Raw genomic sequence first — 22906 nt, 5'->3', positions numbered from 1 at the left:
TCCGCCTTCAGTTTCCTAGAATATGTATGAAGGCAGGGTTACTTGTTTTGTTCACTTGTGCTGGGGTCGTTGGATTCATATTCTTTGAGCTGAGACCAATGTTTCCATCGGCCAACCCCACCCATATCTATGCAGGCACACGTATCTCCGCTAATTAGGACTTCAAATGGGCCAGACCAACGGGGAGCAAACCCCATTCGTCCTGCCAGACATTTTACCATTACCTTCGCGCTGACCTGTGGGACCTCCCCCTGGTCCTCCAATTCCTTCTGTCCGTCCCTGCCTGCTTGCCGTTCCCTCACATCCTTCCTCAATTCCTGAAGGTGTTTATTCAGTTCCAAGACGTACTTTCTAATCCGATCCCTCAGGGGTCCTACGTTGGATCCCCCAGTTATGATTCCTTCTGCCAGGTGCATCGCCTTGCCTGTCATCAACTCCTATGGAGTTAATCCCGTCACTCGGTTAGGAATTGCCCTTTGTCTCATCAAGATTGTGGGTAGTAAATCCACCCAAGCTTGTCCTGTCTCTTGAATGGTCTTTGCTCGGGCTGTTTTAAGTGTCCTGTTCATCCGTTCTACCATCCCAGAGCTTTGCGGGTGGTAGGAGATATGAAACTTCTGTCTAATACCCAACATAGCACACACCTCCTTCATGATTTGTCCGGTAAAATGGATTCCCTGGTCGGAATCGGTTTTGGATAGGGATGCCCCAACGTGGGATTACTTCCTCTGCCAGTATTCGGGCCACCGTGATTGCGGTGCAGTTTCGCGTGGCGAACGCTTCTACCCACCGCGTAAACTGATATATTATTACTAGACAGTATTTCTTGACCCTTGAGAATGGTGAAGGTCCCGTGAAGTCTATCTGTATACATTCCCACGGCCCTCTTGATCATAGTTGTTGAGCTATTCTAACCTGAAAGTCGACCGCCTGAAAGGCTCAATCTTTGACCCAAAGACATTGGGGGGGAGGTGATGTCATGTTTGTAACCTTCACATAACTGTAACTAACATGTAACATTAATGTACACTGTATGCAACTGTGAAATGCACACCTTGACCACAGGGGGTGAACTTGTGGGAGACACTCCTCACCTGGTCAGCCACGTACTTAAAGGGGGGTTTCACGCAGGCTCAGCACTCCTGGGAATAAAGGTGCAGGTCATAAGAACATAAGAACATAAGAATTCGGAACAGGAGTAGGCCATCTCGCCCCTTGAGCCTGCTCCGCCATTCAACAAGATCAGGGCTGAGCTGGCCGTGGACTCAGCTCCACTTACCCGCCCGCGCCCCATAACCCTTAATTTCCTTATTGGTTAAAAATCTGTCCATCTGTGATTTGAATACATTCAATGAGCTAGCCTCAACCGCTTCCCTGGGCAGAGAATTCCACAGATTCACAACCCTCTGGGAGAAGAAATCCCTTCTCAACTCAGTTTTAAATTGGCTCCCCCGTATTTTGAGGCTGTGCCCCCTCATTCTAGTCTCCCCGACCAGTGGAAACAACCTCTCTGCCTCTATCCTGTCTATCCCTTTCATTATTTTAAATGTTTCTCTAAGATTACCCCTCATCCTTCTGAACTCCAACAAGTTAAGACCCAGTCTTCTCAATCTATCATCATGAGGTAACTCCCTCATCTTCGGAATCAGCCTAGTGAATCGTCTCTGTACCCACTCCAAAGCTAATATATCCTTCCTTAAGTAAGTGGACCAAAACTTCACACAGTACTCCAGGTGCGGCCTCACCAATACCCTGTACAGTTGCAGCAGGACCTCCCTGCTTTTGTATTCCATCTCTCTCGCAATGAAGGCCAACATTCCATTCGCCTTCCTGATTACCTGCTGCACCTGCAAACTAACTTTTTGGGATTCATGCACAAGGACCAATGGTGGAGCTTTGGATGCGTGGCCTATTCACTTGGAGCTGTGCTGCTGAGAGAGAAGGAGCTGCTGCTTTTGCTCCTGTCTGGAAGGCCTGGAGTGAGCCCTGAGAACAGCCCAGAAAGAGAAGGAAGGAAGGAAGGGGCTGCATTACCATTCATCCAGAGGGAGAGGAGGAGAGCAGAAGACTGCAACAACTTTATTAATTCTACAAAGAGTTGGAGAGAGGGGGAAAAAAGAACAACTACGAACCAGTGTGGAAGGAGGGAAAGACTTCTTCAACCAGAGGTGGGTGTGTTTTGGTGCATTCCCCAAAAGACTTTGTTGTATCGGTGGGTGGAGGAAAGAAGACCACTCGAGGGCCGGAACATCGCGGGGGGTGAGTGTGTGTGGGGGTCTTGCCTACAGCTAGGCCACACACACCACTGAAGCACCCCTCCCCCATTGCCTAGCCTGGGATAGCTGGAGCTACCAGGCTGAAGAAACTCAATCACCCTAATTAACATCATTGGGAGTGTGTACCTATGTGGCTCCAGCTGCCCCAGGTGAAGACATCTTCTCCCCCCACCCGAAGACCACCCCAAAGACTGTTTTGTTTGACATCTGGGGAGTGCACCCACCCATCGCTGTGAGGGGAGACCTGCCCTCGCAGCTTCCCTCTTTCCCACCCCCCCCCCACTCTCTTTCTGTCTCTCCCCTTTCTTTCTGAGAGCCCTTCCCTCCCAATTGAAAAAAACAATTAAGACAACTGAGCAGAGGGAGCAAGGCCCCTTCCCAATTGCCAACTAGGGGAGAGGTGTGCCTCTTTCAGAGCTCCCTCTGTTCAAACATTTAAACGATGCCATTTAAGACCATTGAGGCCTGTGACTTTGGGGTGGGTATAGCCCTTAAAGGGACCCCGTGATGGCGACCCCATCCAGGCCAGTGGCGGGGCCAGCAAGGACATACACGCAGGCGGCGTCCGCATTCACGGCGCCTCCTGCACCTTCTGATGCCCTGCCACCTTTCAGACTTGTCACAAAGAAAACACTGGGTCAAGAGCTACACTCACCCCACGATGAGCATCGAGGAGTGCGTGCGGGCGATGGCTGAGGTAGTCGGCCCCTCGGCCACTGTCCCGGCCTCCAAGATGTCTGGGAAGGCTGTGTTCTTCCTGGGGTCGGAGCGAGCGGTGTCCCTGGCCCTTGAAAGGGGGCTCACGGTAGGCGGGGCGTTCCTGCCGGTGGACCCTCTCGAGGCCACCGCGCAGAGGGTCATCATTTCAAACGTCCCGCCCTTTGTTCCCGCTGAGCTCCTCCTCCCTCACCTACACCAACTGGGGGAGGTAAGGTCAGGGATCAACCCCATACCGCTCGGGCTCGGGGAGAACAGCCTGCGCCACGTGTTCTCCTTCCGCCGCCAGCTCTTTGTCCGGCTGGCGCGGGAGGAGACGACGGAGGGAAATTTTTATGTGGTGCACGAGGGGACTGCCGACTGCGTCTTCTGGACGTCGGACGGCGTGCGGTGCCATGCCTGCAGGGAGGTGGGGCACGTTCGCAAGAACTGCTCCGCCTCCAAAGCCGCCAAACCACCGAAGGCGGCCAAGGCTAGCGCCGCCGCCACCCCTCCCCCTGTAGCGTCCGCGTGCCGGGAGCTGTGGGTGCGCGGGCATCATCGGGGGCCTTTGTTTTCACGGCCTCCGGTGGGGGGGAGGGAGAGCGTCCGATCGGAAGGAAGGCGCGGAGGAAGGCAAAACATCTCGAGTGGGGTCCCCTCAGTGCGCCAGACAGCTTGAACACCGCGCTCAGCCCAACACTGACATCGGCGAGCGCGAGGTGCCCTGAGCCCGTGCCCGAGCCCTTGACCAGTATCACAGAGGGGCTCGGGCGCGGGCAAGAAAAGAAAGGGGGGGTGGAGCGGGAGGCCTCGGCAGACTCCCTGCCTCCGCGCCCCCCCAAGAACAAAAGGAGACGCCGCTCCAATGAGGCGGAGGGGGAACAACATCCCTCCGCGGAGGAGTCGGTGCCCGCCGCGTGTCCCGCGTCCCCAACCAGCGCCCCCAAACTGCACCGTAGGCAGGAGGAATCTGTCCCCGGGGAGGGTGAGACAGTCGAGGCTGCCCAGCCTCTGCCTCCCGGGGATGGCGTGGAAGATGTGCCTGGCGTGGGGCCAGCGGAGGAATGCATTGCCGCCGGGTCGAGCGTCCCGGGGACTGAGGCGGGCGGGGCCGAAAAGGCCGAACCTGAGCCCGCCCAGCTATTAACCAACTTCCCCCGGATGTCACTCGACCCAGAAGAAATTGAAATTATGAGTCTGTACACGCTGGGCCGGGGGGTGGCGGCGGGGAGGGGGAAGAACAACAACCCTCGACCCCGACTTTGGAGCTGAGGGACTTGGAGGACCTGGAACATTGCTTTGACCAGGTCTCTCCGTGTTCCCCGGTTCCTGGGGCGGAGGAGGAACCCCTTCCGCTGTCGCTTCCCGACCCAGCACCACTTTTAAAAGAGCCCAGCGGGGACTCCTCTGCCGACGATCCTGGGGGTGGGATCGGGGCGGAGCCAGGGCCGGATGGAGCGGCCGGGCCGTTTGCCGTACCTTGTGCGGTCGATGGGCCGGCTGCTGGCGGCGACCTCCCGGGGGAGGATGGGGACTCGGTGGGGACGCGGAAGAAGATCTCGAGTCCACCGCCAGTGAGGTGGTGGATCTGCTCGCGTCCGCCGCTGAGTCCCTCCTCATTCCTGCAAAAGAACTCCGGGACTTTTTGGTCCAGAGCCAGGGTCCCCGCGACCGAGCCCGTCTGGCCCTGGAAAGATGGTTCGAGCCAGTGATGATCATCGCGTCCGTCCGCAGTGCCGCTAAAACCTTGGCCGCGGGCGGGCCCTTGACAAGGGCGCAAGACCTTGAGCTGCGCCGGCTCAGGGGGTTCCTCACTGGGCTGCGGAGGGAGTGGAGGCCAAAAAAATGACTCCGCTCCCCCCTCCACAATAGGTTAGGTAGAGGTTGCACTATGCTTTTGCCATGAAGATAACCATAGCCAGCCTCAACATCAACGGCGGCAGAGAGCACGCCGTAGATTTAACAATTTTTCGCTCCTGCGGGATGGGAAATATGCGGTGTGCTTCCTGCAAGAAACCCACACCGTTCCGGGAGACGAAGCCACGTGGCTCCTGGAATGGCAAGGAGAGGTCCGCATGAGCCATCTCACCGCCATTTCTAGTGGGGTGGCCATCTTGCTGGGCCCGCATTTTCAGCCGGAGATCTTGGGGGTCGAGGAGCCCGTGCCAGGCCGCTTGCTGCACGTAACGGTTCGCCTGGGGGACGTGCCGCTCCATCTCGTGAACGTGTACGCCCCTCAGACCGGCCCGCAGCAAACGCGCTTCTTTGAAGAGGTGTCCGCTCTTCTTGGCTCCGTCGATGTCGGCGACTGCATTGTCCTCGGGGGGGGGGATTTTAACTGCACCCTCGAGGCGAGGGACCGCTCCTGTGCCCCGCAGAGCATGATGGCGATGGAGAAGTTGAGGGACCTGGTCGGGTCCTTCGACTTGGTGGACGTCTGGCGAAATCTCCACCCCGACTCCAGCGCCTTTACTTGGGTGAGGCCTGGAGTGGGATGGGCCAGAGTCGACCGCCTTTACGTGTCTCGGGCGTACGTTTCCTGCGTCCCGGCGGCCTCCATGCGGCTGGTGCCGTGTTCGGACCACCACCTGGTGTGGGCGGAGCTCACTTCGCTCCGCGCGAGGACGGGGTCCGCGTACTGGCATTTTAACAACCGGCTGCTGGAGGACGTGCGGTTCCAGGATTCGTTCCGTCGTTTCTGGGCCGACTGGAGAAGGAAGCAGGGGGGCTTCCCCTCCTTGAGGCTATGGTGGGACGTGGGCAAGGCTCACGTCTGCGTCTTCTGTCAGGAGTACGCGAGGGGGTCGACCAAGAGGCGGGCGGCCAGGGTCGGGCGCCTAGAAAAAGAGGTGCTCGACATGGAGTCCCGTCTCGGTCAAGTAGTCGAGGACACGGCCCTGCGGACGGTGTACGAAGCGAAGAAGGCCGCGCTGAAGGACCTGCAGCTCATCGGGTCCCAGGGCGCATTCGTGAGGTCGCGGATCCAGTTCCTGCGGGATTTGGACCGCGGCTCCCCCTTCTTCTACTCGCTGGAAAAAAGACAGAGTGTCCGTAAGCAGCTCTTGACGTTGCTGGCCGACGACGGCTCTCTCGTCTTGGACCTGGAGGACGTCAACAACAGGGCCCGTGAATATTACGGGACCCTGTTCTCTCCGGAGCCGTCCAGCGAGGAAGCGCGTAGAGTTTTGTGGGAGGACCTGCCGAAGGTCAGCCCAGAGGGCGCCGAAAATCTGGAAGCTCCGCTAAGCCTGGAGGAGCTGACCGGCTCTCGAGGCAAAAAGTCCCGGGGCTGGACGGGCTAACCGTGGAGTTCCACAGGGCATTCTGGGACGTCCTGGGGAGCGACTACGCGCGGGTCCAGGGGGAAAGTCTGGCGCCCGTGGAGATGCCCCTCTCTTGGCGCAGGGCAGTCATTGTCCTGCTGCCTAACAAGGGCGATCTCCGCCTCCTTAAGAACTGGCGCCCGGTCTCCCTCCTCAGCACGGACTACAAAATCTTTGCCAGGGCGATGTCTGCTCGCCTTGGCGCCGTGCTGGACCACATGATCCACCCCGGCTAGTCCTACACGGTCCAGGGCCGGACAATCCACGATAACATCCGTCTGGTCCGGGACCTCATCCATTATTCCCAGAGGCTGGTCTGTCGGTCGCCTTCCTATCCCTCGACCAAGAGAAGGCATTCGACAGGGTGGATCACGACTATCTGTTCGGAACTCTGTGCGCTTTTGGGTTCGGGATGTATTTCGTCGCCCGGATCCGACTTTTGTACGCCGCCGCGGAGTGTCTGATAAAGGTTAACGGGTCCTTGACGGCGCCCCTTCACTTTGGGAGAGGGGTGCGCCAGGGATGCCCCATGTCCGGTCAGTTATATGCCGTCTGCGTGGAGCCTTTCCTGCGCCTCCTACGGACGAGGTTGACGGGACTGGCTCTGCAAGGGCCGAGCGTGGAGGTCATCCTCTCGGTTTACGCCGATGACGTGCTCCTCGCGGTAGAGGATCCTGCTGACCTGCGGAGGATGCGTGAGTGCCAGGAGATTTACTCGGCCGCGTCCTCCGCCAGGATCAACTGGGAGAAATGTTACGGACTCCTGGTGGGTCAGTGGCGGGTGGACTCCCTACCGGAGGAGCTCAGGCCTTTTGCCTGGAGCACGACCCATCTCCTCTATCTGGGAGTCTACCTTAGCCCCGACGAGGAAGCCTGGCCGGCTAACTGGCAAGAGCTGGAGGCCAAGGTCGCCGCTCGCCTAGGGCGCTGGACAGGACTGCTCCGAGTGCTGTCCTACAGGGGTCGAGCGCGAGTCATAAACCAGCTGGTGGCCGCCATGTTGTGGTACCGGCTGGTCACTTTGACCCATCCCCCTGCGTTTGTTGAAGCTGGTGGACTTCTTCTGGAACAACAGGAAGCACTGGGTCTCTGCCGCGGTCTTGAGACTCCCGTTTAGGGAGGGCGGTCAGTCGTTGGTGTGCGTCAGCGCCCAGCTCGCGACTTTCCGTCTTCAGACCCTGCAGAGATACCTTTACGTTGAGCCCCCTCCGAGGTGGCGTGCTCTGGTCATGTATTTCTTCCACCAGCAGCACGGCCTTAACTACGACACGCAGCTCCTGTTTGTGAGTGTGGAGGGCATCATGACCGCCTTCCAGAAGCTGCCTGTCTTTTACAAGGAACTCATCAGGGTCTGGAACAGTCTCCACCAAGCGCAGCTCTCCACCGGCTGGAGTGGCGGCCGTCCTGCAGGAGCCGCTGCTCAGGAATCCGTACCTCCACGACGGAGGTTTTGGGTGGCGGTCGGACGAGAGGGCTGTGGCTAGTGAGGTGACCAGGGTCAGGGACCTGCTCGATGGCGGAGGAACGGGCTGGATGGCGCCAGACGTGCTGGCGCGGCGCCTAAATTTTGCCAACGCGCGGCCAATGCCATCGAGTCGCTAAAAACAGCTCTGGGCCCCGACTCCGTTAGGTGCATCGAGGAGGCTCAAGCACGTGGGGAGATCCCGTCCGAACTGACCGTCCGGACGGAATTCCTCATCGGCGCCAAACCCCGGAACCTCCCTCGGGGGCCGGCGCCTCACAACTTGAGCCGCCTCGAGGAAATCCCCTCCGTGCCTTTCAGTTCTGTGCGGAGGGGTTTCCTGTACGGGCTGCTCCTGCACACTCTCAACTTTGCCATCCTCGCCTGCCGTCCGGACACGCCATGGCGTACCATCTTGCCGTCCGGAGGAGGCGGGGGTCCCCGATGGAGGGCACGCTACGTGGGGGTCCTCCCACTGTTTATCGGGGACTTGGCCTGGAGGGTGGTGCACGGAGCAGTGCTGTGCAATAAATTTTTAAGCCGGTTCACGGGCTCCCAGGCCGCCTGCAATTTCTGCGGTCTGGAAGAGTCCATGTTCCATGTTTTTATTGAGTGCACGAGGTTGCAGCCCCTGTTTTGTTATTTAAAGGGGCTGGCTGCACTTCAGTCCCACACTCCTGATCTTTGGGCACCCTGTGCGGAGGGGAGCGGGTAGGTCCGAGGGTCTCCTCGTAGGACTGCTCCTGGGCACGGCCAAGGGTGCCATCAGCCGGTCCAGGCAGCGGGTGGTCGAGGGGGTCGTTCAGCCAGACTGCCTGCCTCTCTTCCGCGCCGACATCCGGTCTAGGGTTTCCTTGGACATGGAGCACGCGGTGTCCACCGGTACGCTCGCGGCCTTCCACGAGAGGTGGGCACCGGATGGACTGGAGTGCATCATCACGCCCGGCAACCAAATTTTAATTTGATTTTATGTTTTTAAGTTAATTTGTTTTAATTGCCAGTGCTGTTAGTGTCCCCCTCCCCTTTTTATAGGGGGCACTTGGATAAAATACGATTTTGTGCCCAAAAAACCCCCCCCCCAAAAAAAACACAAAAAATAAAATGGCCTTGTAAATGTTTGGTGTTTCCCCCAGATCGGGAGGCACGGTTTAATGTTTTTTATTTGCTCCCAGAAGAGTTCATGCACAAGGAGCCCCCAGGTCCCTCTGCACCGCAGCATGTTGTAATTTCTCCCCATTCAAATTATATTCCCTTTTACTGTTTTTTTTTTTTTTCCCAAAGTGGATGACCTCACATTTTCCGACATTGTATTCCATCTGCCAAACCTTAGCCCATTCGCTTCACCTATCTAAATCTCGTTGCAGCCTCTCTCTGTCCTCTGCACAACCCGCTTTCCCACTAATCTTTGTGTCATCTGCAAATTTTGTTGCACTACACTCTGTCCCCTCTTCCAGGTCATCTATGTATATTGTAAACCGTTGTGGTCCCAGCACCGATCCCTGTGGCACACCACTAACCACCGATTTCCAACCTGAAAAGGGCCCATTTATCCCGACTCTCTGCTTTCTGTTCGACAGCCAATTCTCTATCCATGCTAATACATTTCCTCTGACTCCGCGTATCTTTATCTTCTGCAGTAACCTTTTGTGTGGCACCTTATCGAATGCCTTTTGGAAATCTAAATACAGCACATCCATCGGTACACCTCCATCCTCCATGCTCGTTATATCATCATAGAATTTCAGTAAATTAGTTAAACATGATTTCCCCTTCATGAATCCATGTTGCGTCTGCTTGATTGCACTATTCCTATCTAGATGTCCTGCTATTTCTTCCATAATGATAGCTTCAAGCATTTTCCCCACTACAGATGTTAAACTAACCGGCCTATAGTTACCTGCCTTTTGTCTGCCCCCTTTTTTAAACAGAGGTGTTACATCAGCTGCTTTCTAATCCACTGGTACCTCCCCAGAGTCCAGAGAATTTTGGTAGATTACAACGAATGCATCTGCTATAACGTCCGCCATCTCTTTTCATACCCTGGGATGCATTTCATCAGGACCAGGGGACTTGTCTACCTTGAGTCCCATTAGTCCAGCACTACCCCCCTAGTGATCGTGATTGTCTCAAAGTCCTCCCTTCCCATATTCCTGTGACCAGCAATTTTTGGCATGGTTTTGTGTCTTCCACTGTGAAGACCGAAGCAAAATAATTGTTTAAGGTCTCATCCATTTCCACATTTCCCATTATTAAATCCCCCTTCTCATCTTCTAAGAGACCAACATTTAATTTAGTCACTCTTTTCCGTTTTATATATCGGTAAAAGTTTTTACTAACTTTTTATGTTTTGCGCACGTTTACTTTCGTAATCTATCTTTCCTTTCTTTATTGCTTTCTTGGTTATTCTTTGCTGTCGTTTAAAACTTTCTCAATCTTCTCGTTTCTCACTAACCTTGGCCACCTTATACGCATTGGTTTTTAATTTGATGCGAGGCCCCTTGGGGAAGAGTGACCATAATATGGTGGAATTCTGCATTAGGATGGAGAATGAAACAGTTAATTCAGAGACCATGGTCCAGAACTTAAAGAAGGGTAACTTTGAAGGTATGAGGCGTGAATTGGCTAGGATAGATTGGCGAATGATACTGAAGGGGTTGACTGTGGATGGGCAATGGCAGACATTTAGAGACCGCATGGATGAACTACAACAATTGTACATTCCTGTCTGGCGTAAAAATAAAAAAGGGAAGGTGGCTCAACCGTGGCTATCAAGGGAAATCAGGGATAGTATTAAAGCCAAGGAAGTGGCATACAAATTGGCCAGAAATAGCAGCGAACCCGGGGACTGGGAGAAATTTAGAACTCAGCAGAGGAGGACAAAGGGTTTGATTAGGGCAGGGAAAATGGAGTACGAGAAGAAGCTTGCAGGGAACATTAAGACGGATTGCAAAAGTTTCTATAGATATGTAAAGAGAAAAAGGTTAGTAAAGACAAACGTAGGTCCCCTGCAGTCAGAATCGGGGGAAGTCATAACGGGGAACAAAGAAATGGCGGACCAATTGAACAAGTACTTCGGTCCGGTATTCACTGAGGAGGACACAAACAACCTTCCGGATATAAAAGAGGTCGGACGGTCTAGTAAGGAGGAGGAACTGAGGGAAATCCTTATTAGTCGGGAAATTGTGTTGGGGAAATTGATGGGATTGAAGGCCGATAAATCCCCAGGGCCTGATGGACTGCATCCCAGAGTACTTAAGGAGGTGGCCTTGGAAATAGTGGATGCATTGACAGTCATTTTCCAACATTCCATTGACTCTGGATCAGTTCCTATGGAGTGGAGGGTAGCCAATGTACCCCCACTTTTTAAAAAAGGAGGGAGAGAGAAAACAGGGAATTATAGACCGGTCAGCCTGACATCGGTAGTGGGTAAAATGATGGAATCAATTATTAAGGATGTCATCGCAGTGCATTTGGAAAGAGGTAATATGATAGGTCCAAGTCAGCATGGATTTGTGAAAGGGAAATCATGCTTGACAAATCTTCTGGAATTTTTTGAGGATGTTTCCAGTAGAGTGGACAAGGGAGAACCAGTTGATGTGGTATATTTGGACTTTCAGAAGGCTTTCGACAAGGTCCCACACAAGAGATTAATGTGCAAAGTTAAAGCACATGGGATTGGGGGTAGTGTGCTGACATGGATTGAGAACTGGTTGTCAGACAGGAAGCAAAGAGTAGGAGTAAATGGGGACTTTTCAGAATGGCAGGCAGTGACTAGTGGGGTACCGCAAGGTTCTGTGCTGGGGCCCCAGCTGTTTACACTGTACATTAATGATTTAGACGAGGGGATTAAATGTAGTATCTCCAAATTTGCGGATGACACTAAGTTGGGTGGCAGTGTGAGCTGCAAGGAGGATTCTATGAGGCTGCAGAGCGACTTGGATAGGTTAGGTGAGTGGGCAAATGCATGGCAGATGAAGTATAATGTGGATAAATGTGAGGTTATCCACTTTGGTGGTAAAAACAGAGAGACAGACTATTATCTGAATGGTGACAGATTAGGAAAAGGGGAGGTGCAAAGAGACCTGGGTGTCATGGTACATCAGTCATTGAAGGTTGGCAAGCAGGTACAGCAGGCGGTTAAGAAAGCAAATGGCATGTTGGCCTTCATAGCGAGGGGATTTGAGTACAAGGGCAGGGAGGTGTTGCTTCAATTGTACAGGGCCTTGGTGAGGCCACACCTGGAGTATTGTGTACAGTTTTGGTCTCCTAACCTGAGGAAGGACATTCTTGCTCTTGAGGGAGTGCAGAGAAGGTTCACCAGACTGATTCCCGGGATGGCGGGACTGACCTATCAAGAAAGACTGGATCAACTGGGTTTGTATTCACTGGAGTTCAGAAGAATGAGAGGGGACCTCATAGAAACGTTTAAAATTCTGACGGGGTTAGACAGGTTAGATGCAGGAAGAATGTTCCCAATGTTGGGGAATCCAGAACCAGGGGACACAGTCTAAGGATAAGGGGGAAGCCATTTAGGACCGAGATGAGGAGGAATTTCTTCACCCAGAGAGTGGTGAACCTGTGGAATTCTCTACCACAGAAAGTTGTTGAGGCCAATTCACTAAATATATTCAAAAAGGAGTTAGATGAAGTCCTTACTACTAGGGGAATCAAGGGGTATGGTGAGAAAGCAGGAATGGGGTACTGAAGTTGCATGTTCAGCCATGAACTCATTGAATGGCGGTGCAGGCTAGAAGGGCTGAATGGCCTACTCCTGCACCTATTTTCTATGTTTCTATGTTTCTATGATACTCTCCTTTATTTCCTTGGTTATCCACGGCTGGTTATCCCTTCTCTTACCACCCTTCTTTTTCACTGGAATATATTTTTGTTGAGCACTATGAAAGAGCTCCTTAAAAGTCCTCCACTGTTCCTCAATTGTGCCACCGTTTCGTCTGTGTTCCCAGTCGACTTTAGCCAGTTCTGTCCTCATCCCACTGTAGTCCCCTTTGTTTAAGCATAGTACGCTCGTTTGAGACACTCGATCTGTATTACAAATTCAACCACACTGTGATCACTCATTCCGAGAGGATCTTTTACTAGGAGATCGTTTATTATTCTTGTCTCATTACACAGGACCAGATCTAAGATGGCTTGCTCCGTTGCAGGTTCTGTAACATACTGTTCTAAGAAACAATCCCGTATACATTCTATGAATTCCTCCTCAAGGCTTCCCCGTGCGATTTGATTTGACCAATTGATATGTAGGTTAAGATCCCCCATGATTACTGCCATTCCTTTTTCACATGCCTCCATTATTCCCCTGATTATTGTCCGCCCCACCGTGAAGTTATTATTTGGGGGCCTATAAACTATGCCCACCAGTGACTTTTTCCCCTTACTATCTCTAATCTCCACCCACAATGATTCAACATTTTGTTCATTAGAGCCAATATCGTCTCTCAACTGCCCTGATATCATCCTTTGTTAACAGAGCTACCCACCTCCTCTCCCTTCTTGTCTGTCTTTCCAGATACCCCTGTATGTTTAATTCCCAGTCTTGGCCACCCTGCAACCACGTTTCAGTAATGGCCACAAATCATACCCATTTGTAATGATTTGTGCCGTCAACTCATTTACTTTGTTTCGAATGCTGCGTGCGTTTAGGTAAAATGTTTTAATACAAATTTTTAAACCATGATTTTTAGTTTTGACCCTTCCTGCTGCCCCTTTATATTCATACATATTGTCCCTTCCTATCACCTTGTGATTGACACTTATCCCCGTGCTACTCTGCTCTGTTGCCTCCTACCTCCTGCCTTTTGCATTCTTTCTTGGGGTTCTGTTCATCTGAGCTCTCACCCACTCGAACGAGCTCAGAGCCCCCTCCTGGGTTCTCATCCCCATGCCAAGCTAGTTTAAAGCCCTCCCAATTGTACGATCAAAACCACCCGCGAGAACATTGGTCCCGTCTCTGTTGAGGTGTAACCTGTCCGACTTGTACGGGTCCCACCTCTCCCAGAAGCGGTCCCAATTGTTCAGGAAACTGAAGCCCTCCCTCCTACACCAACGGGAGAGTGGAGAGCACCAGTTCCCACTGTCACAGGACGGGAGAGTGGAGAGCACCAGTTCCCACTGTCACAGGACGAGAGAGTGGAGAGCACCAGTTCCCACTGTCACAGGACGGGAGAGTGGAGAGCACCAGTTACAACTGTCACAGGACGGAAGAGTGGAGAGCACCAGTTCCAACTGTCACAGGACGGAAGAGTGGAGAGCACCTTGTCGTGACCTTGTCTGCAGTACATGCCTCGTGTGACTTTATAGTACAGTGCAGAGACACTACATTTGGCAACGGCAATCAATGATTCACGAGAATGGCCACCGGTAGCACAGATGAAAGGTACTGTGTTGGTGAGGACTGGGATGATTTCATTGAGAGGCTCCAGCAGAGCGCTGTCACGAAGGACTGGCTGGGATATGCAGCAGCTGACAAGCGAAGGGCGCATCGACTGACCAGCTGTGGACCTAAGACGTACGCGCAGATGAAAGACCTGCTCGCACCTGAGAAGCCGGCGGACAAAACCTTCGAGGAGCTCAGTAAACTGATCAGTGAGCAGCTCAAACTGGCTAGCAGTGTATACATGGCCCGACACTGATTCTATTCACACAGACGTCAGGAGGTACAAAGCATACCGGACTTCATTGCGGACCTTCGGCGTTTGGCCAGCCTCTGTAAGTTCACAGATGTGTAGAATTTCCCAATATTTTGCAAAGATTCCTTGTACCTTTCCCCTGCAGAGGAGAAGAATCCTTTTCTGGACTTTTAAAATGGAAGGAAAACCTTCGGGACACAAATGAGTTTTAAAGGGGGAGACGAGACTGCAGGGCATTCATGGAGACCGCCCCCCCCCCCCCCCCACAGTGTTTGGACTCATAGTTCCAAATTAAATTCCTTTTCCTATCTACCAGAAAGTTTGAAATCCTAAAGTACACATGGAAGAAACGACAAATTTTAATCAAATTTGGGATTTTTAAAAGATGAATGTTGGGTCGGCAAGAAAAGGGGTGGGGTCCATCTCTAAAGGGCCAGTTTGGACATTGGAGCTTATCAAATTGTCTGGGAACTGTTTACTCTCAAACTTGCCCCTCGAAAACATTAGCATTCAAACAATTGACCATGGAAGAAACAGTATCACCCCACTCAGAGGATCCAAATGTCACATACATATTCCAACACCTTTTCAACAGGCATAGAAATATCTGGCTCAGGCCAGACTAGCACAATGGACGAGAGCTCACCAACTTCGAAAAGCCTATTAACGCCAGATTAAAACCACTTAATCAAGTTTCAGTTGGCTGGGCTGCAAAATGGAATCAAAGAGCTGAGCTAGATTTGATGGAAGATAAGGAAGCCTGTTTTAGTATAATTGAAGCCTGTTCTGGCAGTTAGGTATGCTTCTAGAGACACTATTAAGTTAGCAGTCTCGTTGCATAAGTTCTACACCAGCCTCGAAAATTGGGACCCCGAAACATCGGCGAAAGGAATCTCTAAAACCCAGAAGGACAGCACCACGACAGCAAACAGGCTTGAAAACGACTCTCAGAAAGTTTCGGACCATCGCGACCAATCAAACAATCAACCGGAACCAACCCGACAAAACCGAAGATTTTTCCACTCTACAAGCTGGTCCTACGCTACCAAGGGGTACAGACTACAGAACGTGGGCAACTAAAGCGAACCCCGGGGACAACTCGGGTGAACTTTGGAGTTGGAACTGTCAAAAGGGGATTGGTGAGCATAGCCTCTGAACCCCCCAGAACTATAACTTAGTTAGTTCGGGGAATTGGGAGTGGGGGAGGCTGGGATAACTTGTGTAAATGTATCTGCATTCTCCTCTTTACCCATTTAGAGTTTAAGCTGTATTCTTTTCCCCACAGGCTGTAATTTGACATTTTATTCAATGTGTTGTACCCCTCAGTGTGTAATGGTATTCCTATTCTGTGTGTGTTATTAAAGGTGTGCCTTTTTACTTTTTAAACACAATAAAGCCATACCTGCTTCCTACCTTGAAACTGATTGTCTGTCCAAGTCTGTCACAGTCCCTTCATAATTCCAGTGTCGAGAACCAAGGGTGTGGGACTGATTCGGAACCACTCATCTAAGGTCAGAAGGGAAAGCTGACCCCCTGAAAACAACCCCTTACAGATTCCTGCAGGGGGGAGATGTTAAGGGATTTCTTCATTGAGAGCATTGGTCATGCTGGGATTTTCAGGAAGCTTAGTGAGACCAAGGACTTGACTTTGGAAAGGGCAGCTTTGATAGCTCCAACCTTCTTGACAGGGGAAGAGGAGACCAAGATAATTTGTGCGCGCAGCCCTGCTTCCAACGTGGTGATGAACCAGGGAGTTAATGTTGTAAAAGTGACACAGAACCCCGCAGGCAGGCAAGGGCAATTCGACACCGCCCAGGCAGCAACAGATTCCAGAATGGGAGAGCAACAGAGACAATGGCAGGAGGATTGGCAATTCACACCATCATAAGGGACAATGTGTCCCAGGATGGGACCATTGACACACAGCAACAGAGTGATCAAGAGTAATCAATCAGAGAGGAATGCCTGGTAACAATCCCTTTGTCCACAACAATCTCAGCTCATGCTGGAGGTGTGGTGGCAGACACATTGCGAAAACGTGCAGCGTTCAACAATTTATCTGCAATTTCAAGGGACATTTGGCCAGAATGTGCAGAAAACCCATAGCGAGGTTAGTTTATGAGGCAGAAGAACCAGATGAAGAGTCTGCAAGGCAGTTGGATGCTCGGGGCACAGCCATGGACGCTGAGGTCGAGCGGGTTCACGTGGCAGACATCCACAGCTCATACACTAAAACGCCGCCTATGATGATGAAAGTTCTATTAAATGGCATCCCGGTACGCATAGAGCTGGACACAGGTTCTAGCCAGTCACTTATGGGCGTCCATCAATTCGAAAGACTATGGCCACTTAATGCGTTCTAGTTTGGGTCTGCTAGCTTTGAGACGCAATTACGAACGTACGCCAAAGAGATCATTCCAGTGCTCGGCAGTGCAAATTTGGTGGTCACACATAATGGATCAGAGAACCGGCTGCCACTCTGGATTGTCCAGGGGAATGGTCCTGCGCTTTTGGGAAGGAGCTGGCTACCGAGATGAACAGGAAATGGGGGAGATATACACGCATTTCATCTGTGGAGCGAAGTTCATGCTCTCAGGTCCTACAGAAATTCGAATCACTATTTCAACCTGGGGTCGGGTCTTTCAAGGGCACCAAAGTAGTGATACGCCTGACCAGTGCACCACAAGGCCAGAGCCGTGCCGTATGTGATGCAGGAGAAAATTGAGAATGAGTTGGACAGGCTGCTAAGAGGGCATAATATCGCCTGTTGAATTCAGTGACTGGGCAAGCCCCATCGTCCCTGTCCTTAAAGCGGATGGCTCGGTCAGGATCTGTGGCGACTACAAGGCCACCATCAACCGAGTGTCACTACAAGACCAATACCCGCTTCCGAGAGCGGAGGACCTTTTTGCCATGCTGGCAGGTGGCAAGCTTTTCACCAAGTTGGACCTCACTTCAGCCTACATGACCCAGGAACTGGCAAAGAATCCAAGCTACTGACCACCATCACTACGCACAAGGGGCTATGTGTTTACAACAGGTGTCCATTTGGCATTCGTTCAGCGGCTGCTATCTTCCAGAGGGACATGGGAAGCTTGCTTAAATCCATTCCTGGCACAATCGTATTCCACGATGACATCCTAATCACGGGTAGAGACACCGAGGAACACCTCCACAACCTGGAGGAGGTGGTACACCGACTGGACCGAGTAAACTTGCGACTAAAGAAGTTCAAGTTTGTGTTTTTGGCCCCAGAGGTTGAGTTTTTGGGCAGGAGGGTTGCCGCAGACGGGATCCGGCCGACCGAATCCAAAACGGAGGGGTTTCCGTCGTGCGCCCCGGCCTGGGAACACATCGGACTTGCGGTCATTCCTGGGACTCAAACTACTTCGGGAACTTTCTGCCCAACTTAAGTACATTGTTGGAGCCACTACACGTGCTCTTGCGTAAGGGTTGCGAATGGTTTTTGGGGGACTATCAAGAATGGGCTTTCAATCGGGAGCGGAACCTGCTTTGTTCCAATAAGCTGTTGACCTTGTACAACCCCTGTAAGAAACTGGTTTTAATGGTGATGCATCATCTGATGGGGTTGGGTGTGTGTTGCAGCAGAGTAATGATGAGGGCCAACTTCAACCTGTGGCTTATGTCTCCAGGTTGTGCTCTCAGGCAGAACGGGGATATGGGATGGTTGAAAAGGAAGCACTCGCATGTGTCTATGGGGTAAAAAAGATGCACCAGTACCTTTTTGGCAGAAGGTTCGAGTTAGAAACGGATCACAAGCCATGAGCCTTGCTGTCAGACAACAGGGATGTTATCAATGCCAATGAGTCAGCTCGCATACAGCGATGGGCTCTCACGCTGGCTGCGTATGATTACACCATACGGCACCGGCCCGGCACCGAAAATTGCACTGATGTGCTCATCAGGCTCCCACGGGCGACCACTGAGGGGGCGTCGGAGCAAAGCGCGGAGATGGTCATGGCCGTTGAGGCTTTCGACACCGCAGGCTCCCATATCACAGCCCGCCAGATCAAGATCTGGACCAACAGAGATCCGCTACTATCCCCGATAAAGAAATGTGTCCTGACTGGGGATTGGGTGCCCCACACGGAGCGTCCCCGACGAGATCAGACCGTTTCACAGACGGGTGGAAGAGCTCTCCATCCAAGCCGACTGCCTACTATGGGGCAGCCGTGTAGTCATGCCCCAGAAAGGAAGGGAAGCTTTCATCAGGGAACTCCACTGCGAATACCCAGGCATCGTGTTAATGAAGGCCATTGCCCGGTCACATGTATGGTGGCCGGGAATTGTTCACAGGTGCACGACGTTTGCCCAGCTGGGAAATGCCCCTCGGGTGGCTCCCCTCAGCCCGTGGCCCTGGCCCACCAGGCCATGGTCACGTATTCACGTAGACTGCACGGGCCCGTTTATGGGAAAAATGTTCCTGATTGTTGTCGATGCATACTTGAAATGGATCGAGTGCATCATATTGAATTCGTGCACGACCTCCACCACTGTGGAGTGTCTGCGCACGGCATTCGTGACCCACGGCTTGCCAGACATCCGAGTTACCGACAATTGCCCGTGTTTTACTAGCTATGAAATCCAGGAGTTTATGTCGGGTAATGGAATCAAACACGTCAAGACAGCGCCGTTCAAGCCGGCTTCCAATGGCCAGGCGGAATGTACGGTTCAAAACATAAAACAGGGCATGCTCCGGATTCAAGGACCCTCTCTTCAGTACCGCCTATCGCACCTCCTGCTGGCCTATAGGTCCCGCCTGCATTCACTCACGGGAGTCCCGCCCGCGGAACTACTCATGAAACACACGCTTAAAACGCGGCTGTCCCTCATTCATCCTGCTCTATCGGACATTGTTGAGGGCAAGCGCCAGTCCCAAATCGAGTGCCATGATCGCAACTCAGTGGGGAGATGCATAGAAATCAATGACCCTGTATTTGTTCTCAATCACGCATTGGGACCCAAGTGACTTGAGGGCACTGGAATAGGCAAAGAGGAGAATAGGGTCATCGTGGTCAGCCTAAGCAATGGGCAGATATGCTGCAAACATCTGGACCAGGTAAAGAAAAGGTTCAGCATGGACACTGAGGAACCTGAAGAAGACCATGGGATGTCAACCACACCACTGCCAGTGAACGAGCAACAAGGTCATTCAACAGCATGCACAGTCCCTGCGGATGAGGTCCTACGAAACGAATTTAAGGAGCTAGGAGCTAAATTAAAAAGTAGGACCTCAAAAGTAGTAATCTCGGGATTGCTACCAGTGCCACGTGATAGTCAGAGTAGGAATCGCAGGATAGCGCAGATGAATACGTGGCTTGAGCAGTGGTGCAGCAGGGAGGGATTCAAATTCCTGGGGCATTGGGACCGGTTCTGGGGGAGGTGGGACCAGTACAAACCGGACGGTCTGCACCTGGGCAGGACTGGAACCAATGTCCTAGGGGGAGTGTTTGCTAGTGCTGTTGGGGAGGATTTAAACTAATATGGCAGGGGGATGGGAACCAATGCAGGGAGACAGAGGGAAACAAAAAGGAGCCAAAAGCAAAAGACAGAAAGGAGATGAGGAAAAGTGTAGGGCAGAGAAACCCAAGGCAAAGAACAAAAAGGGCCACTGTACAGCAAAATTCTAAAAGGACAAAGGGTGTTAATAAAACAAGCCTGAAGGCTTTGTGTCTTAATGCAAGGAGTATCCGCAATAAGGTGGATGAATTAATTGTGCAAATAGATGTTAACAAATATGATGTGATTGGGATTACGGAGACGTGGCTCCAGGATGATCAGGGCTGGGAACTCAACATTCAGGGGTATTCAACATTCAGGAAGGATAGAATAAAAGGAAAAGGAGGTGGGGTAGCATTGCTGGTTAAAGAGGAGATTAATGCAATAGTTAGGAAAGACATTAGCTTGGATGATGTGGAATCTATATGGGTAGAGCTGCAGAACACCAAAGGGCAAAAAACGTTAGTAGGAGTTGTGTACAGACCTCCAAACAGTAATAGGGATGTTGGGGAGGGCATCAAACAGGAAATTAGGGGTGCATGCAATAAAGGTGTAGCAGTTATAATGGGTGACTTTAATATGCACATAGATTGGGCTAGCCAAACTGGAAGCAATACGGTGGAGGAGGATTTCCTGGAGTGCATAAGGGATGGTTTTCTAGACCAATATGTTGAGGAACCAACTAGGGGGGAGGCCATCTTAGACTGGGTGTTGTGTAATGAGAGAGGATTAATTAGCAATCTCATTGTGCGAGGCCCCTTGGGGAAGAGTGACCATAATATGGTGGAATTCTGCATTAGGATGGAGAATGAAACAGTAATTTCAGAGACCATGGTCCAGAACTTAAAGAAGGGTAACTTTGAAGGTATGAGGCGTGAATTGGCTAGGATAGATTGGCGAATGATACTTAGGGGGTTGACTGTGGATGGGCAATGGCAGACATTTAGAGACCGCATGGATGAAGTACAACAATTGTACATTCCTGTCTGGCGTAAAAATAAAAAGGGGAAGGTGGCTCAACCGTGGCTATCTAGGGAAATCAGGGATAGTATTAAAGCCAAGGAAGTGGCATACAAATTGGCCAGAAATAGCAGCGAACCTGGGGACTGGGAGAAATTTAGAACTCAGCAGAGGAGGACAAAGGGTTTGATTAGGACAGGGAAAATGGAGTACGAGAAGAAGCTTGCAGGGAACATTAAGGCGGATTGCAAAAGTTTCTATAGGTATGTAAAGAGAAAAAGGTTGGTGAAGACAAACGTAGGTCCCCTGCAGTCAGAATCAGGGGAAGTCATAACGGGGAACAAAGAAATGGCGGATCAATTGAACAAGTACTTTGGTTCGGTATTCACTAAGGAGGATACAAACAACCTTCCGGATATAAAAGGGGTCAGAGGGTCTAGTAAGGAAGAGGAACTGAGGGAAATCTTTATTAGTCGGGAAATTGTGTTGGGGAAATTGATGGGATTGAAGGCAGATAAATCCCCAGGGCCTGATGGCCTGCATCCTAGAGTACTTAAGGAGGTGGCCTTGGAAATAGCGGATGCATTGACAGTCATTTTCCAACATTCCATTGACTCTGGATCAGTTCCTATGGAGTGGAGGGTAGCCAATGTAACCCCACTTTTTAAAAAAGGAGGGAGAGAGAAAACAGGGAATTATAGACCGGTCAGCCTGACCTCAGTAGTGGGTAAAATGATGGAATCAATTATTAAGGATGTCATAGCAGTGCATCTGGAAAATGGTGACATGATAGGTCCAAGTCAGCATGGATTTGTGAAAGGGAAATCATGCTTGACAAATCTTCTGGAATTTTTTGAGGATGTTTCCAGTAAAGTGGACAAAGGAGAACCAGTTGATGTGGTATATTTGGACTTTCAGAAGGCTTTCGACAAGGTCCCACACAAGAGATTAATGTGCAAAGTTAAAGCACATGGGATTGGGGGTAGTGTGCTGACGTGGATTGAGAACTGGTTGTCAGACAGGAAGCAAAGAGTAGGAGTAAACGGGTACTTTTCAGAATGGCAGGCAGTGACTGGTGGAGTGCCGCAAGGTTCTGTGCTGGGGCCCCAGCTGTTTACATTGTACATTAATGATTTAGACGAGGGGATTAAAGGCAGTATCTCCAAATTTGCGGATGATACTAAGTTGGGTGGCAGTGTGAGCTGCGAGGAGGATGCTATTAGGCTGCAGAGTGACTTGGATAGGTTAGGTGAGTGGGCAAATGCATGGCAGATGAAGTATAATGTGGATAAATGTGAGGTTATCCACTTTGGTGGTAAAAACAGAGAGACAGACTATTATCTGAATGGTGACAGATTAGGAAAAGGGAAGGTGCAACGAGACCTGGGTGTCATGGTACATCAGTCATTGAAGGTTGGCATGCAGGTAAAGCAGGCGGTTAAGAAAGCAAATGGCATGTTGGCCTTCATAGCGAGGGGATTTGAATACAGGGGCAGGGAGGTGTTGCTACAGTTGTACAGGGCCTTGGTGAGGCCACACCTGGAGTATTGTGTACAGTTTTGGTCTCCTAACTTGAGGAAGGACATTCTTGCTATTGAGGGAGTGCAGCGAAGGTTCACCAGACTGATTCCCGGGATGGCGGGACTGACCTATCAAGAAAGATTGGATCAATTGGGCTTGTATTCACTGGAGTTCAGAAGAATGAGAGGGGACCTCATAGAAACGTTTAAAATTCTGACGGGTTTAGACAGGTTAGATGCAGAAAGAATGTTCCCAATGTTGGGGAAGTCCAGAACCAGGGGTCACAGTCTGAGGATAAGGGGTAAGCCATTTAGGACCGAGATGCGGAGAAACTTCTTCACCCAGAGAGTGGTGAACCTGTGGAATTCTCTACCACAGAAAGTAGTTGAGGCCAATTCACTAAATATATTCAAAAGGGAGTTAGATGAAGTCCTTACTACTCGGGGGATCAAGGGTTATGGCGAGAAAGCAGGAAGGGGGTACTGAAGTTTCATG

The sequence above is a fragment of the Pristiophorus japonicus genome, chromosome 21 (assembly GCF_044704955.1).
Source record: "Pristiophorus japonicus isolate sPriJap1 chromosome 21, sPriJap1.hap1, whole genome shotgun sequence".
NCBI classification, from domain to species: Eukaryota; Metazoa; Chordata; class Chondrichthyes; family Pristiophoridae; genus Pristiophorus; species Pristiophorus japonicus.
This window is presented reverse-complemented; position numbering follows the sequence as displayed.